We start from the raw sequence: 7672 nt of genomic DNA on the forward strand, positions 1-7672 counted from the left end.
AGCTTAATCAATTGCGTTGAATCTAATCCTCTCTCTCTCACTAAACAGGCTGTTGTGCTAGATTCGTCGTCGGCGAGCTCCTCTGATGATCTTTTTGGTTCCTCTAGCTTTCTTTGGTTCTTCTGAAGCTCCCAAACATTTTTTTCGATGAGCTGCGCTTCCTCTAGCTTGTATCCCCGATGGACAGCCATCATCGGAGTTTCAAAACGCGTTGTGCCCTTTTCTTGGCCGGTCCTGCCGGTCCTCTCGATCCGGCCCAAACTTTGCCATTGCCGATCCAGTCCCTGAAAACAGGACCATGACGCTACTCGGTCTGGTCCGAACCAGACCGCCGGCGGCCGGTCCAAACGGCAGATCAGATCGAGACCGGACCAGCTCACACCGTGTCCACCATGAGGAGTGGGGCAGTAAACTCATCAATCACCACCAATTCCAAGTTATAAGATATACAATCAAAGGCAAAGGTACTTAATGGTGCGGCCGAGCAGTCATGGATCTGCGCACATTTTTTTTGTGGACATCAGCAGAATTCAGATTTTTCGCTTGAGCCAAATGCATGTGGGCAGATAAACCAACACAAATCTATATCTGCTAGCCCAAACTATAAGTGCACACTCGCACAAACAGTTCCGAAAGCTCAATATGGATTTGACTACACTTGGTTTCCACTAATTAACCCAACAAATTTGCATCTCACTATTAACTAGTGAGCTTGCACGTGCAACGCACGTCTCATAAGTTGAGCAAATGAAATTCATACAAATACAAAATAAATGTCTAAAGAAAAAAAATCTTAAATGGAAACACAATTTTGTGATGTCGCTCAAGTTGCAGTTTCAAAGGTGAAATACAATTGTGGTCATGTTGTTGCATACAGACCACAATATATGTTAATCCATCCATTAGGTGTTCTCATTGGTTGTTAAAAAATAAGATAACTTTTTATGATTGAAAAACAGCCTCACATAAAATATTAATGGCAGTGAGCCAATATTCTAAAGCAAAATCTGAACACCAAAAATGCATACGAAGGTATATAATGTTTACACTTGCTAGTTCAAATAAAAAATAACTACCATTAGTGGATAGACCTATATTGTCAACCAAACCAACCAAACAAAATCATGGCTTCTAAAAGCTGAATGGAGATCTGCCATCCAACTTCATCCAAGCATTCCAATGCTACATAAAGATATGGTAGTCGTCGAGTGAACTTGCATTAAAACTGAGGGTTCACCCAGGAATCCTTTGTTGGTTTTTCAAAGGGGCATGTGCCTTTGTTTTTTTCCTATAAAGACCTTGTATCAGCAGTTGGCATATGAAATTCATAGAAAAAGGCCATCAGGCAGAAAACAAAGTAGCCCTAAACATATTTTTATTATAAATAATGGAGTTTGAGTAGCATTAACATATAATGCGGTACTCAGATGTTTTGAATTGCAATTAAATAAATAACAAACCATTCCACTTATAGTCAAGTTGAAAAATGTACAGACACAAATACATGAATTCCCAAAATGTTGTGCAGAAATTCATCTTTGAGAAGGCTAACAATTTTTATGTTGTAGGCACGCGCTGATGGAAATGATTTTGACAAGAAATATAATTTTTTTAAGATTCCAGGCTCCCAGCAATGCACATAATAAGAAAACGAACTCGTGGGTACTAACTCTTTTGGATGCACTAGCATAGCCTAAATATATTTCTTTTCGTGCGTAAGAGTATACATAGTCATTGGAGAAACAAACAACTGTAATGGAAACATAATCGTATAGATGACGGAAACCAGTGTGTGAACATTGCAAAGTTAGATGGTTAATATCACATAAATTGATAGTTGTAGCATGTGCGCTTGACAATTTGTTAATCCTGTGGAAGGAAAATAAAATATAGTTAATAGCAGCTATTGGAATACACAAGAAAATACTAACTCAAGTAAGGTAGACGCCTGGTCTAAGTAATAACACAATGAATAAATCAGACACTGCAAAAAAATACCATCGTACTATCAGAGCAGAAATATATATGAAACTGTTATGACCGGTATTCATTATAACTGGAGGGGGCCCAAGGGCGCAACCACTTAAAGGCCTGGCCCAACTTATCTTATCGTTATTAGGGCTTAGCCTAGTTTATTGTATTTGTTAGGCTAGAGAGATTATATATACTCATGTAAGGACTCCGTTTTGGTTAAGCAGAAGGAATCATATTTGCTCGACTCCCACAGGAGCCGACACCCTAATCGTAGCCGCCTCGATTCTCTCTCTCGTGCGTGCGCGTGATCACTATGCCCCGCGGCCGCCGGCCGCGCGCCTCGCCCCGCCAACCTCTCTTCCACCCATATAACGTGAGACCTCGCCCTGGTAGGGATCCTATTCCTATCAGGAACTCTTAATCCCAACTTACCAAAGAAACTACAGGTTCTTAACTAATCAAAATCCATCATACTACCATAACAAAAAAAATGAGGAATCAAATTCTTGGAGAACCTCACAAGGACCATCCGCCACGTCCTAATTTTGCGGAAAATAGGCAGATCAACAACAAGCTCTCATAACATTGCTCATCAGGCTCTAACCTCTGAATTTGATTGTGTCCTCTGCTATAATTGTTCAGCTCATAGAGATAGCCCTTGTAGGATCATAAATAGGACCAGGAATGCAAATGTTTAGGGTTTAGGGTCCTTGTGTCATACATTTTCTTTTCCCCTATCTCTAAATTGACTGGATCATATGTTGGGTATAAGTTTCTACCCTTGAAGAAACCAATAGTAAAAACATTCGATGCAAACCTGTAGTTGCTTCACTTTTAGCTTGTCTCGCGGTGACAGGCGTGCTGGTCGAGTATGTGATCGTCTTCCAAGAATCCCAGTCATCAAGGATGTCTGAATGTTCATCCTGTCATTTAATTTGGTCGATTGTTGAGCCATGAACAAAAAGTATAACTGAATAATTATACATGTCATGATTGTACTTTGATATGCTAATGAGATGACACACGTACCTCTCACATATATGCAACTATGGGTCATCATAAGGTTCATGTTCCTGCAAAAGAATAGGAAAATCAATGAGAAATTTAATCCGAAGAAGGAGAAGATCAACAAAAACTACAGGAAATCAAAAACAGCTAGGTGCCATGTCAAGATCCTTAATCAAAAGCAAACTATATTAGTTCAATATAAACGACAATATGAAAAGCATACTCATTAGGAAGCATTAGTTAAACAACATATGATTTCTCCTTCCTGACTACTTTATCATTTCACATTCAGCTCCCTGAGCTCCTCCTCTTTGTCACATGTATCTTGGAAAAGTAGTCATCATGAAAGCTTTATACGGAGTACAAGGGGATTCCAATAGCTTTAGAAAAATCCTAGTACAAGCGAGCGTTCCAGTAGAAGATTAGTTTTGGAATCCACACCATACACAAATTAAATACTATTTTTGTTATATAACTTATAATCTACATCAGAGAAATTATCAACAAAGTAAAGGACTTTAACGTGCAGCATCCCATGTGCATCCACGCTGCAACGCCTTACTCTAAACCTCTGCTGCTGCATGAGATGAAAAAAAGTTATTTAGAGGGTCGTACGCACACCAGAAATCCTGAAAGATAAAACATCTCTCCATCCAACAATCCTTTCAAGGGAACATGAGAAGGAAAACATTGAATGGCCATTTCAGGTATATGCAAAGATTTGATCCTGGATATGGTTTTAATGGAGGCGCGTACACCATTCAACCTTTGTATGCTCCTGCTGTTACCTACAACACTGAGTTCCCCCAGCTTGGGTCGCCACAAATGTCTCATGTTCCTGTTGAACAGTAGCAGCCTCATCCAATGGCTCAGCACATGCGTGCGCCCTGGTCGCCGGCTCAATCACCTAATGCAGTTGGCTACAGGCCTCCAGATGGTGTTATGCCACCCTACAGTCCTGGTCAAGCTGGTGCTCCTGTCAGGTCGTCTGTTTTCATGCATGCTTCCCAGCAATATGCTATGCCTTCACGCCCAGGAGTCACGTTTGTACATCCACACGATTCTATGCGACCATTTGCACAGGTCCGTGTTTTCTCCTATCAGTCGTGTACTGAGCTGATTTCCTGGAGTAATCTTTTGATAGAGGTGGATTCTACAAATTAATACCACCCACATCGATGTTCTCTATGTTCCATCGGTTCCTACTAACCATGATATATTATTATTATACCATTCCTGCTTATGACAGTTTTACTTCTTTTTATGTTTTTTGGCATACAATTCTCTTCAAGTAAGCCAACTTTTGTTTTTGCTCCCAATGTTCAGTGATAGATATTTTTTTAACCATTTTAGTTTTATGTTTGGAGATGTAAAAAATGAGAGCAGAAAGTTGGCTAAAATATGAGAGCAGAAATATACAGAGAGATTGTATATGATGTTACAGTTGTTCTATCCATGGGCAGATCCAAATTAAAACTTGTAGCCTGACTATCCGAAGTTAATTTACTGTGTATATTTAGCATCAGCGGGCATTCACTAAGATGGCATGGAGTGAGATTTCTAAGATAACCTACCACAGGTATTCAAGGCTAGCTTATTCACCACTAATCATTATGCTTAAAGTTGACGGCTTATGTTTATGTAACATTGGAGAAGAAGTGTAATTCACCACTAATCATTATGCTTAAAGTTGACGGCATTGGAGAAGAAGTGTAATATGCCATACTGTTTATATAACTCTTGAGGACCTAAAACAGTATGGCATATTACACTTCTTCTCCAATGTTATATGGAATCACCTCACATTGAATAAAATGTGTGTCCAGTAGAGGAGCCAAGACTTTAGCCAGCTGAGGCACATACCCAAGCATCTGCCCGCAATCAGACCCTGCATAAAGCACCTATCCATGGTATTAATAAAAAAAATCAACATGAATGAGATGCCAACAGAAAATAAAACTAATTCATAAAGTATGGAAACCTTGACAGCATCAGGCTCCTTGGCATTCTGGGGGTCTCTTAAAATAGTAATGCTCATGCCTTCTTGCAGTTTAAAGTTTTCACGGAATCTCTGGCCCACTATGACAGTTTTAACAGCTAATGTGGTGCTAGAATCCGCGTTTGGAGATGCATCTGTACCGACAGAAGTTCTTCCTCCTGAAAGTGAGAAGGAAGAGGCCTTCTCAACTGCATCGTCATTTTCAACGTTCTTCATAATTGCCAAACCAGCATTTGAAGGTGTACACCGTATTATGCATCTCGAAGATGCCAGGTGAACCATCCAGGCAACCAGTTAATAAGGCGGTTGCGCTATTCTCCGGACTTCCGGTGCCACTATTCATTGAGCAAAGTTCTCTGTCAGTACATACATCTCCATTCGTCAGTCCCTTGTTTTCTGCCTTGTGAACATTGGTCACTATGTCTGGAGTAGGCTCAACTGTTTTTGTACTGAATCTGAAATCGAGAAAGCTGCTCTAGAACTTCCATTTCGGTCCTCTCGTGAGGCATATATCTACACAGTTCATGTGAAAAACGAATTCTTCAGAACATTATAGCATTGTTAAAGCATGACAAATCTTCCTATGCATCCCCTGACACCCAGAGCAAAACTGAATAGAGCCCAATTATCCTACTGAATCAACCAAGACACAAGACAGTATGCATGGTTAAGCCGGTGATTGACTGAAAATGACAACAAAAGAGCACGACTGCAGAAGCAGGCAAGCACATGAACATGAACTTGTAATTAAAAAGTACCTAACCGAGTGGAGCTAGGCGTTTACGTACTTGGGTTGTGATTGTCCAGCAAAGATTTTGTCAAGGTGAACGCAAGAAGTATTAGGAATAGCACCACGGCTAAGCAAGCTTACAAGAGAAGTAAGTGTTCCACTTATTCTGGGGAACCGGTGGGTGTTGATGCAGTAGTCGGAGCCGGGGATGAACTCGCGACAGACGGGGCACGCCACCCGCTCCGAGCCAGCGCTCCCTCCGGACAAAGAAGGGGCAACAGCGGCCGCATCACCCTCCGCCTCGCCCACACCCGCGCCCGTGTCGTCGGCCTGGAGAAAATCACAGGAGCATTAAGCATGAGACATATGGCACGGGTAGAAGAGGATCGGCGGGTACCTTGGGGTTTGGGTGGGAGGTGGAGCGGGAGGGCGAGAGGAGGACGACGACGAGGTGGGCGGAGAGAGGCGTGCTGCGGCGACGGACGATGAGGTGGACCAGGCTCTCCCTGCCGGTCAGCATAGCCCCCTGCAGCGTCGTGTGCGGCGGTTGGCAGCGAGGAGCGGCCCGGCGTGACCGAGGGGTTGGCGGCGAGAAGGAGCGGTGTGTAGGTCCGGCGAGTGGGGTGATGCGCGGCGTGGCGAGCGGGGCCAGCGGGAGGAGGAGGAGGCGCGGGGCGGCGAGCGGGGGAAGGAGGCGCGGCGAGTGGCGGGGGCAGGAGGCACGGCGAGCGGGGGGAGGGGTCGCAGCGGCGGGAGGAGGGGCACCAACGACGTCGCGTGCGGTTGCGGGCGAAGGCGAGATCGCCTTGACCTCAAACTCGCATCGCTCCTTTTCCTCGATGAGTACGAACCAAGAAACGCCATGACCCATCAGCTGCACCAAGTAAAACAGTCGCCTCCAACAACAGAAGCGTGAAGCGGGACCGAGCCATCGCACTCGACTCTGCGGAGAAGGCTACAAGACAGCCGAAGCTTGATGCGCCAAAACTCTGGAAGGCTTTACCGCGAATGAGAATCGCCATGTCGGTTGCCTCAATGTAAGTGTTTGTCTTTTTTAATCTTGCCATTGTGTCTTTTAAAACTTCTGGTGACCGAGTGCAATTTGTTTGCCAGTGCTGCTACTTCGGTGTCGACTCCTGTCGATACGGGAGAGGACCGTATAGACCTGTACGTAGTGGATCAGCCTGCTCCTCAACCAGGTATGATCAACCTTAGCCTCACTCCATTTCATATATTGGATCAGGACTGATTTGACCATCACAATTTCAGCTTCGGGACGGGGGAGGCAGAACCGAGCGTGCGGGGGCGGCGGCGGAATCGAGCGGCATGGCGGCGGCGATGGCGGAATCGAGCGGCGTGGCGGCGACAGCGACAGCGGAACCGAGCGGCACGGCAGCGAGTGCGCAGGGGCGGCGGCGGAACCGAGCGGTAGGAGTCGCGGCGAGCGGGGGGAGGGGTCGCCCGCAAGTTGTCAGGGAGAGCACAGTGTCGTCGTCCACGAGCACCACCCACCGCGCGCCCCCACCCCCGACGAGCCGCACGGCCTCAGCAGCGATGTGCGCGATCCGGAGCCCAGAACGGCGAGGGGGAGGAGGAGTCAGACGGGGAGGGGGAGCTGGACGCGGAGGCCACAACGATGTTGCAGGCCACGGCGTCTGCCGTTTATTCCTCCTATTTTTGTGCACTTGATTGGCTCCTTTGTTTTCTTTCCCTCCTGCTGCATATCGTTTTTCTCAGTACGTGGAGGTGGAGCACGGTCAGCCAAACTGTAATTGCTAAATGCACACTGTGGTGCTGGCCTGATGGTGGATAGGCGTTAGATTTATAATTCTTTCCTAATCGTGTAGTGGAGATCCTTGTTTGGTTATGTGTGGATAATTCATGTGTGGACGTAGGAAAGTTTACGTTGGATATTTTATTAATAGTATAGATGCTCTTGTTCAGTATTTCCATTGCATCCC

The 7672-nt window shown here is 45.1% G+C and overlaps 1 pseudogene; it reads right to left on the reverse strand.

Moving 5' to 3' along the window:
* Window positions 1–376: 376 nt before the first annotated feature.
* On the reverse strand, window positions 377–6231 carry LOC123396688 (annotated as a pseudogene).
* Between the last annotated feature and the right edge of the window lie 1441 nt (window positions 6232–7672).

Source organism: Hordeum vulgare, chromosome 5H (genome assembly GCF_904849725.1).
Source record: "Hordeum vulgare subsp. vulgare chromosome 5H, MorexV3_pseudomolecules_assembly, whole genome shotgun sequence".
Lineage (NCBI taxonomy): Eukaryota > Viridiplantae > Streptophyta > Magnoliopsida > Poales > Poaceae > Hordeum > Hordeum vulgare.